The following is a 25,149-nucleotide window of genomic DNA, read 5'->3' as shown; positions in this document are numbered from 1 at the left end:
GCCAGGGAGGTGGGGTGGACTATGCCCAGATCTGGAAGCAGGAATGCTGAGTCCTGAGCCTGGGCTGGCCACTAACTAAAGCATGTGAACAGGCCAGGTACAGGTACCCATGTAGGTCTCATTGTTCTCAGCTAGAACCCAAAGTGGGCAGGGTAGCTCATACACTAGTGCTCTCTTTTAGCTCTAAACTCCTGCAGCGAGATGTTCAGCGTAAACTCTCTAGTCAACTGTCTACCATCCTAGAAAAAACAACCATGATGCAAAATCTGAAAGTAAGGAGATTTTACTTAGTCTTGCTTGCCAGAAAGCTCTCCCATCAAAGATAGTTTAAGAAGCTGCAGGCAAACTCAAAACCCACACAATGATATGTATAGATACTCTTTTTTTAAGTTTGTTTATGTATTTTGAGAGAGAGAAAGTGTGCGTGCACATGTGCGCGTTTAAATTGGGGAGGGGCAGAGAGAGAGGGAGAGAATCCCAAGCAGGCTCCATGCTGTCAGTGCAGAGCCCTCAATCCCAGGAATTGTGAGATCATGACCTGAGCCAAAATCAAGAGTGAGACACTTGACCAACTGACCAAACCAGGCACCCCAATATCCATAGATAGTCTATAGATGTCACCTCCTATCTATCTGTAAGGTGTATGTACTCTTAAAACTGTTTTCTACTTTTACAAAGCATTTCCAGCTGGGCTAAGCTGGCCTTCCATTTTATGCTCTGTAAGTCTAGCTGACTGGCTCTCCACAACTCAGTGTGGCCCTCAGCCGTCCCCTGATCCTTCCACAATCCTACTGTGTTATTTCATCATTAATGCCATAATGTAGAATCACCCCAGCCACTTCTTATCATGCAGGCCAGGTTACTTTGTTGCTGGAGTGGCACAATCTGCCTACCAGCGTACAGTTTTTTTAATGGATCAGAGACCAGAGACTGTTTCCTGAAAAGTCACCCTCCAGGCTCCAATTTTGCAGAAAGGCATCCTTTGAAAATACCAGTTGGACAACTTCAGCACAGACAGAAAAATGCCACTCTGCAGGCTCCAGGGAGAATATTTATAAAGATACACTATCCAGCCGGTCCTCTCTTTGTCCCTACACAGTCCACCTCCACCCTCAAGGGAGGATCCTGTGAATTGAGAGAAGACTCAGGCTCTAAGAAAAAAGTCGAAACAGGAGGTGGAATGAATGGCACATTGTTATGTTCTGCCAATTGCTTAGACTCAAGGATCACAGCTCAGTTTTTTTTTTCTTTAAAGCAGACAACCCAACAGTCGTCTTATAAGCATCTAACACTCTGAAGGACACAAACGTCCACCATATGCAAAGCATGATAGACACGCAAAGAGCACAGACCCAGTTCCTGTCTCTTTAACCCCTAAGATAAAGACATCACAGTCCCTGACCTCAAGGAACTTAAAACCGTGATAGGGAGATAAGACTTGGGTACATGAAGCAATACAAGCCCAGTGCCACATATTAGGAAATAACACACTCACATGAGTATCAGCAAGTATCCACAGGCAGAATTTCCCCTGTTCTCTTCCACTCTTGGTGCCTTCATCGTCTTCCCTTGAACCAAAGTTATTTGTCACAGTTGAAAACACTGTTCTCTTTTATAACCAGGGAACAGAGACAAGAACCCTGGCTTCTCAGACCAGCATGAAAAGCAAGAGTGGGGATGGGGCGTCTGGGTGGCTCAGTCGGTTAAGCGGCCAACTTCGGCTCAGGTCATGATCTCACGGTCCGTGAGTTCGAGCCCCACGTCGGGCTCCGTGCTAAGAGCTCAGAGCCTGGAGCCTGTTTCAGATTCTGTGTCTCCCTCTCTCTGACCCTCCCCCGTTCATGCTCTGTCTCTCTCTGTCTCAAAAATAAATAAACGTTAAAAAAAAAGAAAAGAAAAGAGAAAAGAAAAGAAAAGAAAAGAAAAGAAAAGAAAAGAAAAGAAAAGAAAAGAAAAGCAAGAGTGGGGAATTGGTACAGTTAGGCTTGGTGCTTGGCGAAACATAATAAGATATTGTTCAAAGTCACAGACTTTATTCCCAGTGTCTACTTGACTTAAACTCAGGACAGGAAAGAGGAATAAAGTCCCCACACTGGAGGTTCTTTTGAACTTGCATCCAACAGTTTCTAGGACACAGTGACATATTCTTGAAACATACATCACTCCTCTCTCCTCCTGTACCTATGGCAAACATCGCTAATCAATGACAGCACTCCTCTTTACTTAGTGCTGTGGCCTTAATTCTGCTCTCAGCACAGCACCCCAGGAAGCCATTCCCAGTTGATCAGAGTTGCCACCTAGATGAATCCTCTTTCTATCCTACTTAGTGAAAGGCAGTGAGGATACCCAGTGCCACTCCCTGTGTTTCCTCACCTTCCCATAAACACAATAATGTGTTTTATTTATACCTCATCATGATGTCAGGACTTTGATCTTAAATGTTCTTCCTTCTGATTTTTCAAAGCAGAGTCATCCTTTGAGGCTTGGCTCACATTCTGTCTCCTCCCAGGAAGCCTCTAGGATGCCCCAAGCCCTGCCTCATCTCCCACTCCTCACGTTTCCCAGGACTGACGTCTGATGCCATTCGGTGGTGCCCTGTTCTATGCCCTCTGGTTTTGTTGCATATTACTCTCACCTTCTCTGCAAGGCTGTAGTCCTCTAATGAAACCTAACACAGAAGGACATTGGCTATATAGTAGAGAACCTTGTAAGGAGAGATTTTTTAAATTATTTTTTTAAATTTCAGTGAGGGAATAATTGTTTGGAGGGGTGGCTTTTAGTTTTGATTTCTAGAAGCAGAGGTTCTCATTTCCTTTGGAGCCCACTCCCTTTATTTGGGGAAGTGCCTAAGCCTTTCAGTTCCATCAACAAAAGACAAGTCAACCATGAGGGTTTCTTATAGTTGCATGTACCTGCCACAGAAAGGGATGGGAAGTGATCTCTCAAGCCACACTACGCACCTAAAAGCAGAAGAAAAATGGCTTTTCCTAGAGAGAAATTCATACTGAACCATCAGTCCTCCTCATCTCCCAGCCCAAGAGGCTACGAGCAAATGCCTGAGAAACAAGAAATGTGCTGTGGATTATGAATCATGGAGTCCATCCCAAGTTAGACTTGAGGAAGGGAGGGAGGGGCCTGTGACTGGGATTGAAGCTAACTGAGAGGGTCTGGTTCTTCCTGGAGTTCTGGTGCCAGGGTAGCAGGGCAGCAATGAGCAGAGAAGCCTGCGGCTGAGCTTGATGGCCCAGGTGTCCCCACGACAGCCCCAATGGTAGTGGGTGGCAAGCCCTTGGGCAGACTGGCCAGACTTTCTGACCACAGTTACCAAGCTGATGTTCTGGGCCAGGGAGCCACTCTGGAGCTCCCTGAGAGCATCTTGGGAGAAGAATCACAGGAGAATGGACTTCCCCAAATCTATTGAATGGAGGAAAAGGGGAAAATGAGGTCAATCTTGTTAACTGACTCTTAATAGATGCTGTGTGTCGTATACCAAGCTGCTGCTGGTAATTTGCTTCCAGTAGGCAACGCAGATCTGGTCCTCCCTATTTGGATCCTCCCTCTTCTTACCTCTCCCACTTTGCTAAAGGACACAAGTTAAAACCATAAGTTCTAATCCAAACCCCTTATTTTATATCTACAGGAACCAGAGAAGTAGAGAAAATTGCTACATGATGAGCACATGCCAAATTGAAAACAACACCAGGAACAGCACCCAGGCTCCTGACTCCCAATCCACTGCTCCCTTCAGTTCAGCACAGGACCTTTCAACTCAAGTTGGCAGCAAGGCTTTACTGAGTGTCAAGCCTGTGCCCAGCCCTCTGCTTGTGCTGAATGGAATCATCAGATACATCTGATTAGTGCCTGCCCTCCAGGTAGTTTACAGTCAGTGGGGACCCTCACTTCATCCTCATGCCATGGGTGGCACTGGAATTAATCTTTCTACTTTGGGTTTGTACATCCACACTCCTGAAAGAACAATGTGACACAGGTGTTACTACCATTGGCACAGCTCAGGAGACTTCTAGAGACACTCTCCTGCCAGATAACGTAGCCAGATAAAACACATGCATTACTGCATGGAGCATACTTATACAAAAAAAAGTGTATGTTGTTGCCCAAAATTCAAATTTAATTAGCATCCTGGGTTTTTTTCCCTAAATCTGGCAATTTCACTGCTAAATTCAGATGCTGGGGGAACTTTCACTCCCCCAGGCCTATTCCTGCATCCGGCAGTACCCTATGGTGGAGGACGCAGGGAAGAGCTGACACAGGGTAATCAATGGGGCTGGGCGCAGTCCTGGAGCATAGTAGGATGTCAAGCTACCAAATGTTGAAGGGAAGGCCTCACCAGATACCTACACAAAGTTCTGCCAGCATAGTACCTGGGCTCATCCCAAATGTCATGACTCAATTTCCATACAGGACTTGAACAGTACTCCTCTTGCTAGTCTTTTGCTAGCTCTGAACTCACATCTCTATCCACACAGCAGACCCTCTCCCCCCCTTAATAACTTCTGGGCTCAGTCTCAGCTCCTGGGACCACCCAGGAGAAGATTCCTTGCTTCTTCTCTGTCCACCTACCACCATATCCTTTTTAGCGCTAATGAAATCCCTATCTCCTTCCTTCTACCTCCTCTTCAAACCCTCTTTTGTTTTTTCATAACATGGTACCCATCAGACCCAGAACTCAAGAGAAAAATCAATCCCCTTTCCTGAGGAGCAAGAAGAACAGAACCCTCATATCTTCCCAGGAGGTTGGGAGAAAACATCTGTATACCAACAAGGAAAGAAAGGAAAACAAAGCATTTAACTTCTTTATTAGTTTAGATACAGGATAAGCTGCTACAATGATATCAGTACCACAGAGGCTAAAACAAGATATCAATGTCTTTCTCTCTTACTTCAAATCAAGGGGCAGATGGACAGTCCAAAGCAGGTAGGCAACTCAATTTTGCAAAGCCAACCCATGTCTCACATTCCTCCTCTTCTTTCATTATTGCATAGGTAGTTGATAGTCTAGCCACTTGGAAAGAAAGGAGGGAGAAAAGAAAGGGCAGGCAATTTCTTTGCAAGGAACAACTGTGGATGTCTTTTCACATTCCATCATCAGCCATACTTAGCTCCAAGGAAGACTGAGAAATGGAGACTCTAGCTGGGTAGTCATTGCCTTCTACAAGGGGGCAGGACAATCTTGCCATAAGCCCCATGTTAGAGTAGTCTGAAAGATGCAGATCCCACTACAGTGCACTAGTGATACAAAACCATAAGTGATGCAGTGCAACGACGAGTGAAGGAAACTAAGCAGTACAAGAACTCCAAGGAGGAAAGATGTGTCATGGGGTTTATGGTACAGATAAACCTTCACTGGGCCTCTGGAAAGCCAGTAAATCCATTCTGGAGTGAGTAGTTGGAGAGAAGCTGTACTTTCATTTCATTGGAAGGTGACTTTTAACCAGTCACCACTGGGGACATCCACTTACCACAGTAATCGTATAGGAAAAACCTAGTCCTTGATAAAGCTGAAGCACATTCTCAAGACATTCATATCTCAAGTTACTTTGCAAACAACATATTAAACCTCAGCCCTCTCTTCCTTTCTGGTTTTACAGGTGTGTACTAAGAAGTTAAGTGACTAAAACTAAAAGAATTAAGTTCAATTTCCTCTCGTAGCACTCCTGAACAAAGTCATTTCCTGACGTATCGCAAGACCGCATTAATCATCCCCACCCCATTACATCTGTTTGCTTTCATTATATGTTCCTAATCCAGTTGAGCATGGACAAAACATTGGATATGCTTCCCACGAATTTCACTTCTTACTTTAATACCTACTTCCTTCACCTATTTTCCCTGGCTTACCTTTCATCTTCTCCTCCCTAATCCTTCCGCTTGCTCATGATCTAGGATACAGTGTGCTCAAAGAAGCTGTGACAATGCCCTCTCTTCACATCAGCCCACTCCCACCTCCACCCCCAGCTCAATCCTGCACTCTACTGGTTCCCAGTGATCTTGGGGTTAAGAGCATAAGACCTACAAGAAGATATATTGCAGGCAGAGGCACTGGGCAATGGCTCCCTCCTCCCCTCCTTGTATGCCCTCTGTAACAACATTTTGAAGCAGGTGTAAAAAGGCACACCAAGCCCATCTTCTCTCAGCAGCACAAGGTCAAAAGGACAAGAATCAAGGACGGCGCAATCCTAGTCATTCTCCTTGTTCGCTCTCTCTTACTGCCAGGGCATGAGAGTCCAGGGAGAAATTAGCTTCAGAATTATAGTCTGAGCACCTTGGCCTTCTCTGAAATGAATGTTTCGGAAATGCCCGGTAGGCAGATCATTAAAACCTCCTTAGGCATTGTTACAGGAAGGCCTCCGAGGGCCACAAATCTTGCCCTGAGATACAGTATTTATCCAGTCAGCATTTCCACAGCGGTGCTGATGGCTGGTGAAGGATTTAGCAAGGTGGTTCTTCCAGCCTCCCTACATGATGAAATATCTGCTGGGGATGGGCTGCCCTTGAGCAGGGCTTGTCTCTTCCCCAAACCTGTTTCCTCATCTGTAAAAAGAAAGGGATTAAACCAATGCTATACGTCTGAGTTGTAAGAAGATGGTTTCAAGGGCACTGCTCCCTTTGACATTCCAGACAGCCTGGATTCCACACACCTGAGAAGCTGATTTACTACAGGGCTGTCTGGCCTTGGGGAAATTGGCTAGCAGTCCCCAAACTTAAATAGACTACTTGGTGACAGATAGGCAATTTAACCTGGATATTCAATTAGGAAATGGGAGCAGACATCTTTTCGGTGACTGCTCAGCTCACCAGAAACCCCTTTTCTCTTGAGAAATTTCCCCCAAGCATCTTATGAGGGTAGGCTTCCGGTGTTGGTGACCCTGCCTTCTGATGACTGGACCAACCACAGACACCCTGACCCATGAAAAGCCAATCAGATTCTCTCTCCCAGGAATTCAGAATTTGGGTGTGAAACTACAAGTCAGCTTCCATCTAAGACTGGGATTGTAACGATGTTTGCATGCTGCCTGAGTTAACATAGAAGATGTATGTCCATCCTCCATCCATGCTTTCTAGAACTTTTTTTGAACTTTAAAATCTGAGGTGTTCATTTTTAGCTACAAGTAACTAGGTGTATCCATCTTAATTTTTACCATTTCTCCTGGGATGTGCTACACCAGGTGGGGGTACGGTGAAAAAATAGAAATTGCATAACCACCATTTGAAGCCAAAATAGCCTCTTTGCTCCAAACCTGGCCTGGAGGGATGGTGTGGGGGCCTAAGCACATAGACCAGCTTGGCAGGTGAGCTTAAAGATGCTGTTGAAGGTGATTTCCTGAATTGGTGATTGAGAGGTAAGAAGCTTACACCATTTAATTCATGCCCCTTGCACTGGCCTCTGTGGCATTTAAATAATACAATCCTGGTGCTTATTGCAAATTAGGAGACTAATGAGATTCATCTCTAGAGCATTTACATGGACTTTGGAGGCCAGGGGAGGGCAGGGCTGTTCAGTGAATGGCAGGGGGAGTTGTCAAAGGTCTATGTGACAGGGCCCATGGGCTGTAGGGCAGTCCTGGTTGGCCAGATGGATCAAAGAGAATGTTGTTCTACTGGTAGAGAACGGACGCCCCAGGTTTGCTTTTTATTCGCTGGAGTTGCTTACTATTAATGGCAACGTGAGGACCCTCACACAGCAGACATTTAACAGTTAAGATCCAGTCTGAAGGCTCTTTGAGAGTCCATGAGAACAGTGTCAGGAAAGAGGATAACAAGCCTTGTGGCCCCTCAAGCTGCTTTGTCCCTGAGACAATGCCCAGATATTTGCGCCACAACCTGCCTTCAGCTTCCCCTTTTCTGTTTCAAGCAACCCTTTCAGTTCTTCACATTATACCAAGTTTGCTATCACTAGTCTCCTTGAATGACTTTGGGGAGAGAGCTGTTGTTTGGTGTTAAACTCACTTGTGACCTGGTGCTCAAAGCAGTGAGCTAGAAGGGACAATCTGATGGGTGGAATGGCTAAAAGGAAAACCAAAACTCGGGAACCAGGGTTCTAGCCTGTGGGTGAGCTGTGTGCCCTTGGGACCTCCTTATCTTGCTGGCTTTCACCTTTACACCTCACTGTAAAACAGTGGAGGGAAGATCCAGTGATTTCCAAGATCCTGTGAGTAGAGAGTGTGATTTCCCTCATCTCCTTCTCCAGCAACACCTTCTGTCTCATGACCAGTTCCTATAAGAATTACTCCCTGAAAGGTGTCTGAAGTCTTTCTCAGATGCTGCCTATCCAAAGGGAGTAAGCCCTGATTGGGATTCAAACCCACACTTCTGTCCTCTATTACCACACATGCTCATTTGAATTGATGAGTAGAAGACTGCCAGTCCAGGCTGCTCTGGCAATAGACAGTTGAGTTTATTGGAACTGAACACCAGGCTTTCAATTCACGTCAGTCTGGGTGCTTGGATTTGCATGATTGCACATTCAGAGACAGGCACCTGCACTCGGAACATCCTTGGCTGCCCGCACGCTCTGCTGAGCCAGCCCCAGCTGTTACGAGCCGCCTGTTTAAACAAGGCCTGTCGGGAGTTGAGCCTGGCCGCTGAGGCAAAACAGTGTTAGTGGTTAAGGCTGCTCGCACAGGAGAGGTGCCACTGTTGGCCAGGCCTGTCAAGGCTGCTCTTGGGGACAGCTGTAAAGGGTGTTCAGCCCCAAGGAACCACCTCCCTTGTGGGTTGGGTCATCTGCTAAGCCTGTTGTGCATTCTCACCCAGCTTCAGAGCTGAGTCCTGGGATACTCAGCCTCCCCTCTGGGGAGAACTTCCCTGGGCTCCTGGCTTTCCTCAAGTGAAGGATCCACATACAGAACCCATTCCGTGAAGATTTCATAGTAGTGCACAATCCATAGTTAATTGCAGGGTTTAAGTCTCAACATTACATTTACTAGCTGTGTATCCCTAGGCCTATCTGAGCCTTTGTTTCCTCAACTGTAAATGGGAATAATGAAACCATCTACTTCATTGGGTTTTGTAAGACTGAAATAAATACATGTTAAGTACTTAGAACAGGGCCTGGGATATGGTAAATGCTCAATAAACCTTAGCCATTTTTATTATCATTACTTTGGTCAAGGGAGGGTGGATGAAAGGCAGCTGGAAGAAGACAATTCAAATCCATCATCGAATAGTAATAGTCCTATTTAAGTATCAAAATGCTCCTTGTTATTGGGGGGCCTGGGTGGCTCAGTTGGTTAAGTGTCCAACTTCAGCTCACGTCATGATCTCATGGTTTGTGAGTTCAAGCCCCACGTCAGGCTCTGTGCTGACAGCTCAGAGCCTGGAACCTGCTTCAGATTCTGTGTCTCATTCTCTCTCTGCCCCTTCCCTGCTTATGCTCTTTCTCTGTCTCTCAAAAATAAACAAATGTAAAAAAAATTTTTTTTAATGCTTCTTGATATTAAGATGGAATTATTTAACTGTGACACTGGGCACCATAAAATGTAAAGTAATCTTTCATGAGATTCTACATTTTTAAGATTAAGATGTGTCATTTAGAATGCAGGCTGAGGGGAGGCTGGGAGGATGGGAGGGCCATGCTCTCCTTTCACCAGACCTGGTAGACTACCTCTCAGGCTTTCTGGCCTCCCTCCCCATCCCCATATAGGACATGGCCCCACACCCAAGTGTCATCAACCTGACAGGAACACCTAATGTTACATAGAAGGGCTACAACATAGTTGAGAAAAACTTCTGGCAATCTAAAAGAGGGAAGGAAGGAGAGAGGGAGGGAGGGAGAGAGAGAAAGAGAGAGAGAGACAAAGAAAGAAAGAAGCAAGAGAAAGAGAGAAAGAAAGAATAGAAGATCAAAACAAGAGATCTAATATTCAACAAGCAAGAGTTCTAGGAAAAGAGAATGGAAGAGTGGAAATCAAAGAATTATAAGAAAGTTTCTCAGAACTGAAAAGGATGAGCATCCTGATTGAAAAACATCTGCTAAGGATTCTGAACAATTGGGAGGCAGGATGCATCATCATGAAATTTACAATCATCAGGGATAAAGAAAAGATTCTAGAGGCTTCCAAAAAAGACAAGTAAGATACACACAAGGGATTAGACCCTGGATGGCACTGGGGTTCTCCCCAGCAACAAAGGAAACAGGAAAAAAAATATGGAGCAACACCCCCAAAGTTCTGAGTGAAAACCATTCCCCACCCAGATTTTAATATCAAGATGTCAATCAAGTGTGAGTAAAATAGCCATTTCAAAAAATATGAAAGTTTTCAAAACAATTACTTCCACATACCTTTTCTCAGAAAGCTATTAGAAGATGTGCTCCATCAAAATTAAGGTGGTAACCCAGTGGCATGCTGTAGCTGGCTCTTACCAGCCCACAAGAGCATCTCTTCCCAATTCTGAGTGTGATGATTACCCTTATGTCAACTTGACTGGGCCAAAGAGTGCCAAGATTAAATAATATCACTGATGTGTCTGTGAGGGTGTTTCTGGATAAGGTTACCATCTGAATTGGTGTACTCAGTAAGGTATCTTGCCCTCCTCACTGTGGGTGGGCATTATTCAATCCAGTAAAGGTCTGAGAACAAAAAGGCAGAGGAAGGAAGAATTTGCCTCTTTCACTTCCTAGCTGCCTGCTAACCAGGGCATTGATCTTCTCCTGGATTTACACCCATGGCTCCCCTGGTTCTCAGGTCTTAGGACTCAGACTAGATTTATCCCACCAGCTTTCCTGGTCTTCCAGCTTGCTGAAGGCAGATGGTGGGAATTCTCAGCCACCATAATCACATGAGCCAATTCCTCATTACAAATGTCTCCAGATAGAGACAGACAGATAGAGATTTCTATTTATCTATCAATGTGAATATACATATTTTTTTTTGAGGAGCTAAATATGTATCTTCTACTCATTGTGTTTCTCTGGAGAACTCTAATACACCAAATTTAGTAACATCACATTTGTGGCTTAAAATTGGCCAAGGTGGGAATACCACAGAAATAAGCAACAGTACAAATTATGACTTCCTCTCTCTTTGCCCCTCCCCAGATGGTTGTTAAACATTTACCAGCACACCAATGGAATAAACTAGGAAAGAGAAAGACAAGAGATCCTGGAAACAGGAATCCCACTTAAGAGAAAAGCTAAGTGAATTCCAAAGATAATGATGAAAAGAAGTCCTAGGACAGCTGAGGAGAAAATGGATAAAGCATTCTAGGAAAAATGTCTCCCAAAAAGGGGAGTGGGAAGACTAAAAAATTATCTGATAGTTTTGACCATGTGGAGAGGAATTTTTAAACTCTGGCAGAGACTTTAGGGATATATTAGTAACAGGTGCAAATGAAGATCCCCCCCCACCCCCCGCAATGCAATTATTGACTGCAGGGAAAGTGAAATGTTACACAAAAAAAGGAAATATAATTCTAGTACACTACTTGGCTCAGGTGTGAACAATGTCTATCTACTCATAGTGATGTAAATACCAAATATTGATCTAATTCAAACTGTTATATAGCTCTATCAATAGAATATAATTAGCGGATGCCTGGGTGGCTCAGTCAGTTAAGGGTCTGACTTCAGCCCAGGTCATGATCTCACAGTTCATCCCATGTCAGGCTCTCTGCAGACAGCTCAGAGCCTGGAGCCTGCTTAGGATTCTGTGTCTTCCTCTCTCTCTCTGCCGCTCTCCCACTCATGATCCGTCTGCCTTTCAAAAATAAATAAACATTAAAAAAAATTAAAACAATAGAATATAATTGGGTGTGGAATTGGAGACTCTAAGCAGAATACTCTAAATTTATAGTAGGAAAACAATAGATAAAATGGAAAATGGAGGAAATGCTATGTAAGCATGTTATACAAAAATAAGGAAACGGGGGGCCTAGGTAGCTCAGATAGTTAAGAATCCAACTTCAGCTCAGGTCATGATCTCATGGTTCGGTTTGTGAGTTTGAGCCCCATGTGGGGTTCTCTGCTATCAGCACAGAGCCTGCTTTGGATCCTCTGTCTCTCTCTCTCTCTCTCTGCTCTCTTCCCCTGCTTGCACTCTCTCTGTTTCTCCCTCTCTCAAAAATAAATAAATAAACATTTTTTAAAATATGGAAACAAGTTAAAAAATTATAACTGGTTACCTCTGAGGAGTGATAGGTTATTGGAGGTTGGCAGGGGTCAGGCAAGAGACTGTCATTTCTCTCCTAATCCTCACATTACCACCTTACTGTTTAACAGTGCCCGTAATTATTTTAAGCACAAAAGCAGCAGAGGCAGCATGGTATAGTTAGAATTATCTCAGTCGGAGGCTCTGTGGGCTCCTGAGATGAAGTACAAGTCAGATTGAGCAGGGAAGATGGAGAGTCCTGTACCTCCCTGTGTCATAGATCTGTGAGAGCAAGAGAGGGGAATGGTCAGAGAGGAAAGAAGTGCAAAGCACAGGCACAAGAATCCGTCTTGGAGTCGGTCAGCTGGGACCTTCTAGGACTGAGTCAGCTTCTCTCTGAACTGTTCCCAAACAAAGCTGCTAGCTATAAAACCCAGGGTTCAGTGGATAAAAAGTATTATTGACAATAATGTAAAACACATGATGCAAAAGTGTCCAATCATAAGGGATGGCTTAAATAAAAATAGTATATCCATATATAGAATATCAGGCAGACATTTAAGAGGATGCTTAGAAGGCTATTAAATGACAGAGAGAGGTATTTACAGTCTATTCAGTTTAAAGGGAGTAAAAGGAAGAAAAAAGGAAATCATACAACAGCTTGTACACCATGCCTTTTTTTGTCTAAAATTGCATATGCAGGGGTTCCTGAGTGGCTCAGCCAGTTAAGCAACTGACTTCAGCTTAGGTCATGATGTCACAGCTCATGAGTTCAAGCCCCGAGTCGGGCTCTGTGCTGACAGCTCAGAGCCTGGAGCCTGCTTCAGATTCTGTGTCTCCCCCTCTTTCTACCCCTCCTCTGCTCATGCTCTGTCTCTCTCTGTCTCGAAAATAAATAAACATTAAAAATAAATAGATAAATAAAATTGCATATGCAAAAGATAAAAACTATATGTACATACAGGTGCACAGGAAAAAAGACTGGAAGAATGCAACTGGTAAGTAGTGGTTTTTTTTCTGAGTAATATTTATTCTAGATTGTCTATATTTTTCAAATTAACTTATGTTGAGCATACATTCCTTTTGTAATAAGAATAAAACAATAAAAGTTGCTGCTGCTGTTTTAAATGTTTAATTAATAAAAGCAGTGGTACACTCTTGGCTACATCCCCCTCACTCACTCCTGCTTCTCACTCCCCACCCTACCACCACCTAGATGGAAGAGGACTACACTGTCTCCAGCAACAGAAGAATAAAATATAGTGGTTAACTTCCCAGCCACCACTGCTCTGGGATAAACCATGTGTCACTGTCACCCTCACTCAATATGGCCATATGCAAAACCTCTCTTCATATTTCAACTTTCATTGCAATGCATTCAAATTCCTAAAGATTGGCACATAAAAAGAGTATGACTATCATTTCTATTCATGTTGGCCAACCTCCTTCCCCCAGTAGAGCCTAAGGAATTGTCATGATACCAACATTTTTTTTTAGTAATACTCCAAATTTGGTTGTCTCCTTCTAAAGCTATCAGACAACAAACAGACATCCAAATGCAATGTGCCAAAATGCTGGTTTCTATGTTAAAACAGAACTCTCAGTGTGGTCAACATAGCAACTAAAAGGAGTTACTCCCTCTCCACTTGGGGCGGAATATAAACTAGTATAAACATTTTCTAAAACAATTTGAAATTATGTTTTTAAATTTTTTTTTCAACTTTTATTTATTTTTGGGACAGAGAGAGAGAGAGCATGAACGGGGGAGGGGCAGAGAGAGAGGGAGACACAGAATCGGAAGCAGGCTCCAGGCTCTGAGCCATCAGCCCAGAGCCTGACGCGGGGCTCGAACTCACAGACCGCGAGATCGTGACCTGGCTGAAGTCGGACGCTTAACCGACTGCGCCACCCAGGCGCCCCTGAAATTATGTTTTTAACGTTTATTTATTTTTGAGACAGAGAGAGACACAGCATGAACGGGGGAGGGGCAGAGAGAGAGGGAGACAAAGAATCGGAAGCAGGCCCCAGGCTCTGAGCCATCACCCCAGAGCCCAACGCGGGGCTCGAACTCGCGGACTGCGAGATCGTGACCTGAGCTGAAGTCGGACGCTCAACCGACTGAGCCACCCAGGCGCCCCTGAAATTATGTTTTTAAACTTCAAAAGCTGATCCAGTAATTTTTCTCCTGGGAATATAATCTAAGAAAACAATTAAAATGCAGAAAAAGAGAGACCTTGCAGCATCATGTATAATGCAGATCAGGTAGTGTTTAATCGCAAGAGTGAGATATTAACACAGCTATTAAAAAACATGTTTTCAAATAATTTTAATAAAAACATAGGAAAATGCTTATGATATAATGGTGGTTGATAAAAAGAATACCAAATTGTATAATCTCAAATATTTAAACAAAATGCATAGCATGGAAGAAATGACTCAAAATGTTAAATATAATTTTCTTTGAATTATGTATAATTTCCATTCTCTTATCTAGACCTATTATGTTTTCTCAGTTGTGTACAGTGATAGTTAATAGGTTGAATCACATTCTCAAGTTCACACAAACTAGTGCCAATTTTTATTTAAATCGTGAGTTCAGAGGTGTGCTCATAAACGAACTCTTTAAAAACCAAAACAGAACAGAAAAAACAAATAAAAAATACCTTGATTTGAAGCATTTGCGATTTCCATGGTGTAAATATTCCCAATGTGACCAAAGTCAAGCTATAAAAAGGCTGCCTCACATAGGTGGACTGGGGCAGGGAAGAGGTGGACAAACACCAAGGGCAAAGGTGAAGCTAAGAGGAATTGAGAACGAGTTACTTTAAGCACATCAGCCAACCCACACCCATACCCCTACTTCCAAGCTTCCCCTTCCACTGTTGGAATCCAGCTGATGAGGATCACTTTTGCCTGTAGCCTTGATAAAGTAAACTAGCCTAAGAGTAAGACATGTCCAGTCCCAAAGATAAATCTCAAAGCGCTAGAAGCTCCCAAAGCCAAGGCAAGCCTAAATGGGTCAAAAGCTGAAATCATCCCACTACGGCTAAGAGCAAATAGCAGAGTCGAGCATGTGGTGGAGAACAGCTGCCTCCAATTTTATTCAATCCCAGAGATAAGGGATGGTTTAAGCATGGAGTACCACACTTTACAGAACATTAGAATCACCTGAGGGTCTTGGTAAACAGATCACAGAGCCAAAAAAAAAAACATTAAAAACAATTTTTTTAAAAGCATTTAACACAAAATTTAGGGGGTAGCCTAGTCACTGCCATAATTGTAAAGCAGTGAAGCAAATCATCTTTTGACATATCTGAAATAATTTCAGTGTGCTATGGAAATAGCTGTCATTTCTACTATTTATAGTCATAGGTCTGCTAATGCTATGTGGTTTGTCACCTACATTCATAATTAAAGGACATGCCAATTTTCAATTAGAGAAATTCAGAATTCTAAACATAAACTCCTTTGCGGGGGATCCATGGATCCCAGTTTAAGTCAGATTCAACAGGTCTAAATAAAACTTCATGCCACTCAAATTTACTTCTTATTTTTCATATTCTTTTTTAAAATATGGCTGCACGCAAGGCTTTCCTTGCCTTTTTTTTTTTTTTTTTCCATTGTAAAACTTGGAAGGAGTTATACTTGTGGTTCGGTAATTACCCTAGCTAGGATCTACCATATGAAGCACAAAACACTTACATTCATGTCTCAACAGGACTTGGTAAATCTCACAGATCCAACCTAATTTCTAAACAATATACAACATCATTGGGGCGCCTGGGTGGCTCAGTCGGTTAAGCGTCCCACTTCGTCTCAGGTCATGATCTCCCGGTCCGTGGGTTCGTGCCCCGCGTGGGCTCTGTGCTGACAGCTCAGAGCCTGGAGCCTGTTTCAGATTCTGTGTCTCCCTCTTTCTCTGACCCTTCCCTGTTCACGCTCTCTCTCTATCTCAAAAATAAATAAATGTTAAAAAAAATTTTTTTAAAATAAAATAAAAAATAAAACAATATACAACATCACTGATTCAAAATAATCGTATTTTGACCCACAGGTCAAAATGATTCTCAGAATCATAAACTCAAAGAAATCTTGCCTGTAGGGTACTGCACCAAATCAGATCCGGTACTAACTGCAAAACATTTTCGGCTCCTTTAGGACACATTCCATTTCATTCCCTAATGGGTCTTAATTAATGCCCTGTTTCCCCCACCCCCAGAAAAGCCGTTCCACACACAAAAAAACTTTGTTCTCTCATTGTTCTCTGTCATAAGAGGCAAAGGTAGGAAAAAATGAACAAGCAGCATTTATTTTCTTCCCAGACTCCATCACTGCACAGAAACATAGTGAGATAACTGGAAGTTAAATGTCCACTTTTTGAAAGCTGTGGGCATCCCTGCGGAGCATGCAATACCAGCACATTCACGTTTTTTTCATCGCATTCCCCAAACTCCTGCCCTTTCAAACATGTATGTAAATGAGGGGGCCCAAAGAGCTGTTAATGCAAATTTCTTTAAATGAGGATGCTGAAAACCAAAAGGCTGTTGGTGGCTTCAGAAAATATCTTGCAGGAAAATGCTGTGTCCATAGTGAGCTGCCGCCGCATGACCCTGGGAAAATTAACTTGTGAGGAAGGAAAAACAAAGAGTGGCGGCCTGTGCAAGGCACCTCAGTCAGTCTCGGGGCACAAAACCCAGCAGCTATGCTGGTGGGGAGGAAGATTTTGAAAAGGAGTTAGGAGGGGCACTGATCCGTTTTCAAGGACTTGAGGATTATTCTTTAACAGGAAAACGTCTCCAAACATCATGTTTAATAATTCATTAATAAATGTGTCAAAGGGTCTTTGTTGGAGGGATGAAATCCCACCACTTATCACTGGAAACAGAGCACTGGGCTAATTTTACTAGAAGGGCCTGAAACCAAAGGTTCACTAGGCTGGCCCCACAAGCCTATCCCCCAGCCCCCACCTTGTACCCACCCCCACGCCTCAAGGTTCTCCCCCTCCCTCCACCAGGAGGCTGTGGGCTACAGGAAGCTGGTTCCCGGATTGGGATGCTCCAGTCTGCTGCTTCCAGCCTAGGCTTTCTCCTGCTCAGTAGAGGGACTGGGTTTTGTCACTATGTGGAATCTGTTGGGATTGTGCTTCTCCCTTCAAACACAATGCATTTTCCTATCAGCGAATTCTTAGATGAAGAAAGGGATTCTATGTAGCCAAGATCTTAAGAATGTGAGACAAGAGACTAGCAGAGTGGTGAAGCACACAAGCTTCCACTACTTAACTTCTCAGTGCCTCTGTTTCTCATTCCTGAAAGGTGGATAATAGGGCCTGCCTCACAGGGTGCGGAGAGCAATCCTGGGTCCTTGAAGGGCAGGCAGCTCAGCATCTATTTGGTGCATGGAAGGCACCAGTGGATTTTGCTACCTTTTAACACTGCCTGAAACACCAGAAAACACATAGTTTTGTGGGAAAATATTGATTTTGTGAACACATATCGACTGGTTGCAAACTAAAGGGCTTTGTCCATTAGGAACAATTGATCATTTTTCCAGAAACCTGCACTGCTACCTTTCCAAAGTGGTACAAAAGGTGCAGAAACACTACTGGAGATCCACTACTGTGGCCTGAAACCATGGGCGGGCAGCTGGTGGCCTGAAATCCTAACACCATCACACATGAAGGGGGCGTGGAGAGTCCATGCCCAACAACACCATGGTCTTGCATATGAGCCACTATGTCCAGAAGCATCTCTTCATCCATGGTCAGCCAGCATAACCCAATCCAGAACTCAACACGCCTAACTCACCCAGGAGTTCGTCAACAGCTCTGCAGGTCTCTCCAACTCTCAGGTGACTCTGATTCTCCTCTCTCTCTCTCTCTCTCGGATGGTCCATCCCAGTTGCTGACAGCTCGAGATGCAATTTAAACCTATGAGTTGTCTTTGAGTTTATAGCCTGTGGAAGGCATCTGAACTCAGAAGCTAGAACCAGAAACTAGAAGTCAGAGGTTTGCAGGAGAAAGTTGTTCCTGAGAATGGTCAGCATGCATTTATTATTAAGATCCCAGTAATTCTACTTACCTCTCGCAGTAGGTTTCACAGCTCCATTAATTTCAGTAAATGAAACCCTAAAAAGATCTAAGTGCAACCCCAGATTCTCAACTCCTGACAGCCTTTAAGAACAGCAACCCTCAGAAGACAAGTTACTTAGCACAGTTGGCCTTGACCACATGTGAGGTTTAAATTCACAAGCAGCCCAACCCACAACCCAAACACCACTGCACACCTGCCAACCTCTAAATTCACATACCAAAGTTCTTGCAAGTGCTTAGGGCCCCCTGCTCACATTCACATCTGCACACTGGTCTCAAACACATAAACACATCCAGCACCCTCTGCACACACAAACCCTAGATGCACATATACACACCACATCCAGAGTGCACATGTGCTCACACAGGAACATCACATGTGTGCATGAGTCTGCATCATATGTGATCCTGCTTCTGGCCCCCTGTCCCCCTCCTGGGCCCTCTGGAACTGGAACATGGGCTGTCTCTAGTGATCTTATGTCTCTAATGCACTCAATTTCTCTTACTTCTCATGAGATCTGCAACCCAGATCTGAAACCATGGTCTAACTTAAACTTCTAAAGAACCCAAAGTCTGACATTTCTCACCTGGTCAGAGACCCAACCTAACCAACCCAACCAGCCCAGTGTCCACACGCCCTCTTCTGCTGCTGCCACCTTGCTCACCAAGTTGCCTATGGGAGGGTGGGGTGGGGGGTGGGGAGTACATTTTACCACACAGGACAGTTCTGGAGATCATCAGAACATAAAACATGCCCACTGGAGCCAGCTGCTCCATTCAATTAGCCTGGAATTCTGCATCTACAAAGTGGCTCTGAGTGACCTCATCACAGGACTACACAGCCACACTTTCTGGTAAGAATTCAAAGGTTAGGAATTTATGCCCCCAGACAGGCTCATCACCCCCACCAAAAAAAAAAAAAAAAAAAAAAAAAAAAGCCATAGGAATTGGCCCATCCTTGAATGTCTTGAACTGATTTCAGACACTGTGTTGTTGTTGTTGTTCCCAGAGACCAGCCCAGCACTCTGACTCTCTCTTGGCATGTTCTTAAGACAGTAGAACAGCCATCAATAATAGCCAAGGACAGCCAGGAAGAATCTCTCCTGGCCTCCTCAATTGCCCTCCAGAACTACTGACCAGGCAGAGTGGCCCTAAAGACACCCGCTGCACATCCTTGCCTTGATCCTATCCTTATTTCCCACCATCAAGGTACGGCTCAGGCTGCTGCACATAACTAAGTTCTCCAAAAACATAACCAACTGAAGTTTGGCCACTTTTTCCTGTTCAGGAAGGCTTTTCATGCAGTTTTGTTCTGTGAGTCCAGATAAGGGGGAGGGTAGAGGCAGAGAGGTGATCTTGGATGCCCACGGAGCACATTCATTTCCACAGACACGTCTGCTATCCACTCCTAAACCCACCCACAGAAGAAAACAGAGACTGGAGCCTGAATTCTACCAAACAGCCATGGGCATTTCACACACATAGGTGATTCACGCACCCCACCGACTGCACTATCATCTTAATAGCCCATGACTTCATTTTAATTCAAATCCATCCATGGTTGTAAACAGCAAAAGGGACTTGGAGGGGCGCCTGGGTGGCTCAGTTGGTTGAGCCTCCGACTTGGGCTCAGGTCATGATCTCACCACTTGTGAGTTTGGGCTCCGAGTTGGGCTCTGTGCTGACAGCTCTGGGCTTTGGATTCTGTGTCTCCCTCTCTCTCTGCCCTGTTCATGCTCTGTCTCTCTCTCTCCCTCTCTCTCTCAAAAATAAATAAAACTAAAAAAAAAAAAAGAACAAAAAGGACTTGGGAAAAGCAGTCCAATCCTGCTCCCTTTTCTTGTTCCTGACTCCAAGGAGGAAGAGGTGTCTGTGCTGGTGAGGGGCAGTGGGTCAGGTGAGCAGTTATCACCAGGACAAATGGATCACATCTCCAGACGCACCTTAACCTCTAAGCGAAATGTAGGGACCCAGGAGAGACTCAGAACTGGTCACAAATAATGGATGAATACCTCAATGAATAATTAGAGACCACACTTTATTATCTGAGCTCAGAAATGATGACAATACTTTATTTGTATTGGTCACTGTACAGAATCTTACATGCAGCTATATACATACATAGACACATATATAAATTTTAATTGCCTGTCTTGTGCCTTATTAAAAAAAAGAATTTGAGGTGGCTATAAGCTATATACAATACCAAAGAATATTTTTTGAATGTTTAGTGTATTTTTGAACGAGTGCAAGTGGGGGAAGAGCAGAGAGAAAGAGACAGAGGATCTGAATAGGGGTCTGCACTAACAGAGGCAAACCCGATGGGGGGGGCTCAAACCCACAAACTGCAAGATTATGTGCAGAACCAAAGTTGGACACTAAATCAACTGAGCCATCCAGGCACCCCAAGAATATTTTTAAAAAGAGTAATGAGACAACCCAAATGTCCATCCACTGATAAACAGATTTTTTTAATTGGTGTATCTATTAAAATGGAATATTGTTTAGCCATAAAAAGGAATGAAGCACTTGATACATGCTACAACATGGATGAGCCTTGAAAGCATTGTGCCATGTGATGAGGCATAAATGGCCACATATATGTTTCCATTTATAGCAAATTTCCAGAATAGGAAAATCCATACAGACAGAAAGCAGATTAGTGGTTGCCAGTGGTTGTGGGGAAAGGGAAAGGGGAAGTGACCACTTAATGTATAAAGGGTTTCTTTTCAGGTTGACAAAACTGTTCTGGAATTAGATAGCAGTGATGGTTGCATAACATTGCGAATGTACCAAAAGCCACTGAGTTGAACACTTTAGAACAGTTAAGGGGCACCTGGGTGGCTCAGTGGTTAAGCATCTGACTCTTGACTTCAGCTCAGGTCATGATCTCACAGTTTCATGAGTTTGAGCCCCACTTCTGGCTCTGCACTTACAGTACAGAGCCTGCTTGGGATCCTCTCTCCCTGTCTCTCTCCCCCCTGCCCCCCCAACTCACACTAGCTCTTTATCTCTAAATAAATAAATAAATAAATAAATAAATAAATAAATAAATAAAATGGTAAATTTTGTGTTGTGTGAATTTTACTTCCAAAAATTTTTTTTGAATACTAATGAAGCATAAGAGAAAACAAAAGGCAAGAGATTAATATGGAACCTGGGAGTTAGAATAGCGACTGTAACACGTGCAAACCACATTTTTTTAATGTTTATTTATTTATTTTGAGAGAGAGAGAGTGAGACTGAGTGGGGGAAGGGCAGAAAGAGAGGGAGACAGAGGATCCAAAACAGGCTCTGCACTGACAGCAGTGAGCCCGATGTGAGGCTCAAACTCAAGAAATGTAAGATCATGACCTGAGTCAGACACTTAACTGACTGAGCCATGCAGGCTCCCCAGCAGCAGCTGATTCTCAATGCAAGGTCCCAGTACTCTCTTCCCAGCTTTGAGCTAAGCCTAAACCCATGTGTACAACTGCGCTGGAAAGCTCCAACCAGAGGTCCCCAGGACACCTCAAACCCAACAGGCCCAACCTGCCTATATCCCTCCACTGGAAGAACAGAACTGATTGAATCTCCAGACCTCTGTATTCTTTCTGCTCCTTCACTTAGTCTCTACCAGTGCTTCTTAAATGCCAAGAGGTAAAGGTTTGTATACACAAAATCAGGTAAACAGTACATTGGGGATTTAAGAGATCTATTAAGGGTAATTTTTTACTCAGTTGATTTTTGCTACCTTTGAACTTCAGAAACTAACACAGGTGATGTAACTCCTCTGTACTTATTTCTGTTCACAGCACTTATCACTTATAAATGAATTTTCCTCCTTTGCTAAACCCTGAATCCAAGGCAAGGACCTTCCCCCCCAATCCTCTGGAAATAACTTGTTTCTATTCTCTGCTCTTTTTTCTACTGGGTGTGTCTTTCTTGTTGATTTATAAGTGCTCTTTACATATTATGGATACTCACTTGATAATTGGCATATACAGTGCTATTTTATCTTACTCTATTTATTAATTTTAATGTTGTTTGTACCATTGTTCATTATATTACAGTTTTTGTTATTGTTGCTAATGCCGTCAAACCTGTCCATCTTTTCTCCTTATATCTCTAGGTTCTATAAAAGTGCCTGGCACACAGACAATTCTCAATAAATACCTATGTATGGATTGAACAAAGTGAATAAGCAATTCTGTGCTGATGGGAGACTTCAAAACATCATTGGAGAAATTCTCATGTTTGAAAGTAGAAGTCTGGGGGAGGAGGGCCTTGCTAGTGTAACATTTAAGCATTGCTTTGAGATTTTTTTTCTCATGAGCTCATGGGCAGCTACTGCCCATCTTCTCTTTTCACACAGCCTCAGCTTCCAGGAAAGGTGCAGACTAGAATGCCCACTGTCTGTCACAACTCCAGTCTTTTCTCCCTGGACAACTTGTCCATGATTCCTCCATCAACTAAATAGAACAAATGAAATTACTCAGGTGGGGTAGAAGAGGCTGAGTGTCCTCCCTGCCTCCCAGTATCTTGGAAATCTAAAGAATTTTAGTTGGTACCACATAAACACATGCTGGAACCTGAATCTTAATTTCACAAGCAATATCTTTATTTCTCTCATTTTTCTTTCACTTCCTCTGGCCAGTCCTATCCTCTAACCTGATAGAAGCTTACTGAGGGAAATAAAAGCCACCACCTTTACACACCCACAGCTTGCTCAGTTTCCAAAAATGGCTCCAGCAAGAGTATCATGCTAAGAATTGTATGCACACACTTTTAAACACTGGCTCTGTCCTTCACCAGCTATTGAATCCTGAAGTGACCCAACTGCACTATGCCTCAGTTTCTTCAACTGTAAAACCCTGTTTTACAGAGTTATATTGAGAAGATTATCTGAGTACAAATATATCTAGTCCTTGACAGTCCTGGCAAAGAAAAAACACTTGAAACTTTGGGATATCCCAAATACACACAGTTGTCTTGAGTCTTACCTGAAGGGAAAACTTTTGGTAGTGATTATGAAGTCTTCCATTCTAAGGGGAAGTGCTGATAGCTGAACACACACCTATACCCACAGGGCTAATTTGGCCATTGTTCTTCTTAAAGAAGTTGTTATCATTGATTCTATTTCCTGGGGCTGATTTGAGACAAACTGGAACAAAATAAATGGTGTAGGATTTAACCTAGCCTAAACCAGGAAGGCTGACCAGACCTAGGGCCACCTGGTGGGGGTGGGGTGGCGGAGGTGAGAGCTCTGGCTCAGTCAACAGCTGCTCTGCACTCAGGACAAGTTACCATCCAGTGATATGCAATCAAATGCTAGAACATTCCAGATGTTCACCATGAGCCTGGATAGGGTTCCTGCTAAACGTCTGTGGTTATTTCAGCCAATCCAAACCCCTTCCAGCTTTCCCCTGGGCTCCCTGGCCCTAAGGTTGTGGGGTGGGGAAGAATCCCAGCCAGATTTCAGCAGAGCATTTTTCTTCCCTGGGTCAAAAAAGGGTTTTTCTCTCAGGTTTATCCATTTTTCATTTAAAAGTTGATATTCAACTTAACACAGTGAAACCTTATTCCCCAGAGGAATAGAAAAGTAAGCCACCCAAATCCTATTCAATAGGGTAAATATTGGAATAAGATAAGCATCTCGGCTGCCTTAAAAAGACCATTGTATTCCGGCAAACTGCCATTTCCTTACCTAGAGGAAGGCTCTGAATTCAGAAAGCCTGAAGCTCCAATGAAGGGGCTGAGCTGTAGTAAAAGAAAGCTATTATTATAGTCACCATTTATCCAGCCCTGCCATGTGCCAAGTTCCAATCAAAAGCTTCATCCCCTAAATTTATCTTTTTAGCAACCCTTCAGGGTTGGTATCTCTATCCCCATTTCTTGAAGCGCTCTCTCTTGACCCGTGTTCACCAAGACTGCATAGCCACCTCCCTCCCGTGCCCCAGTTAGACGGATGGGCCATTAATACTATCTTGGTTCCATTCTTCTGGACTTATAACATAGCTTTAGGCAAGTGGTACCTCCTTTAGCGTCATTCTTTCCATCTCTGCCTCTGAATTTTCCACCTTCTTCCTGGGATAATGTGTAAATCAACAGGAACACTAGAGGCTGCTCTTTACTGACTAACCTACCACTGATTCTACACACTGTATATGTGTTATATAATTTAATCCTGTAAATTCAATACTATTATTAGCTGTATTTTACAGAGGCATGGGAGGTTAACAAACTTGCCTAACCCATTGACTCAGAATCCTGTGTTCTTTTTTTTTTTTTTCTCTTAAGTTTATTTATTTATTCAGAGAGAGAATGCTAGCGGGGCAGGGACAGAAAGAGAGGGAAAGAGAGAATCCCAAGCAGGCCCCACACTGACAGCATGCAGCCAGGCACGGAGCCCAAACCCCACGAAACCATGAGATCATGACCTGAGGCCAGATCAAGAGTCAGACGCCCAACCGACTGAGCCACCCAGGTGCCCCCAGAATCCTGTGTTCTTGAGCAAAGTCCAGGCCAGACAACAGTTTGAAAGAACAGAAAGCCTGCCTTGACTTCTTTAAGACAAAGTCTGCATCCATGAAAGTTCAGGCTGACATTTTTCCCAAAGGGCCTGTCAGTCTGCAGGTGTTGATCAGGCTTTGTTCCAAACTAAGGGAAGCACTTAGAAAATCTCAAGATGTTAAAAAAAAGCCATTGATTCCAGAAAGTCACTGAAAATTCCAGAAGTTTCCTTTGGGTGCAAAGAGCAAGAGAGAGCCAGCCCTCTGTTTAAAAAAAAAAAAAAAGTAGAAAAGTCTTTGATTTTATTTGACTCAGGATAGCACGAAGGGGCTTCCCCGAAATCCCTGGGTGTTTGTAAGCCCTAGTACAGAGCCTAGTCTTGAAAGGCCCACTGCGGTGTAAGTTTTCTCTCTGAAATGTGAAAGGACAGCCTAAGGACGTCACATTAGGTGGTCACAGGTT

General features: G+C 43.6%; 1 protein-coding gene across 1 annotated transcript in view; it reads right to left on the bottom strand.

Annotated features, from left to right (window-relative positions):
* THSD7B (thrombospondin type 1 domain containing 7B) overlaps positions 1–25,149 on the bottom strand; it is a 1,583,202-nt gene that overhangs the window by 1,379,361 nt on the left and 178,692 nt on the right. The window contains exon 6 of the mRNA XM_045033714.1: positions 17,912–18,085. The gene's annotated coding sequence lies outside the window, so the exon portion shown is untranslated. The remainder of the gene's footprint in view (positions 1–17,911; positions 18,086–25,149) is intronic.

The sequence above is a fragment of the Felis catus genome, chromosome C1 (assembly GCF_018350175.1).
Source record: "Felis catus isolate Fca126 chromosome C1, F.catus_Fca126_mat1.0, whole genome shotgun sequence".
Taxonomy (NCBI): Eukaryota; Metazoa; Chordata; class Mammalia; order Carnivora; family Felidae; genus Felis; species Felis catus.
The sequence above is the reverse complement of the archived record's forward strand: the minus strand, read 5'-3'. Positions and strand labels throughout refer to the sequence as shown.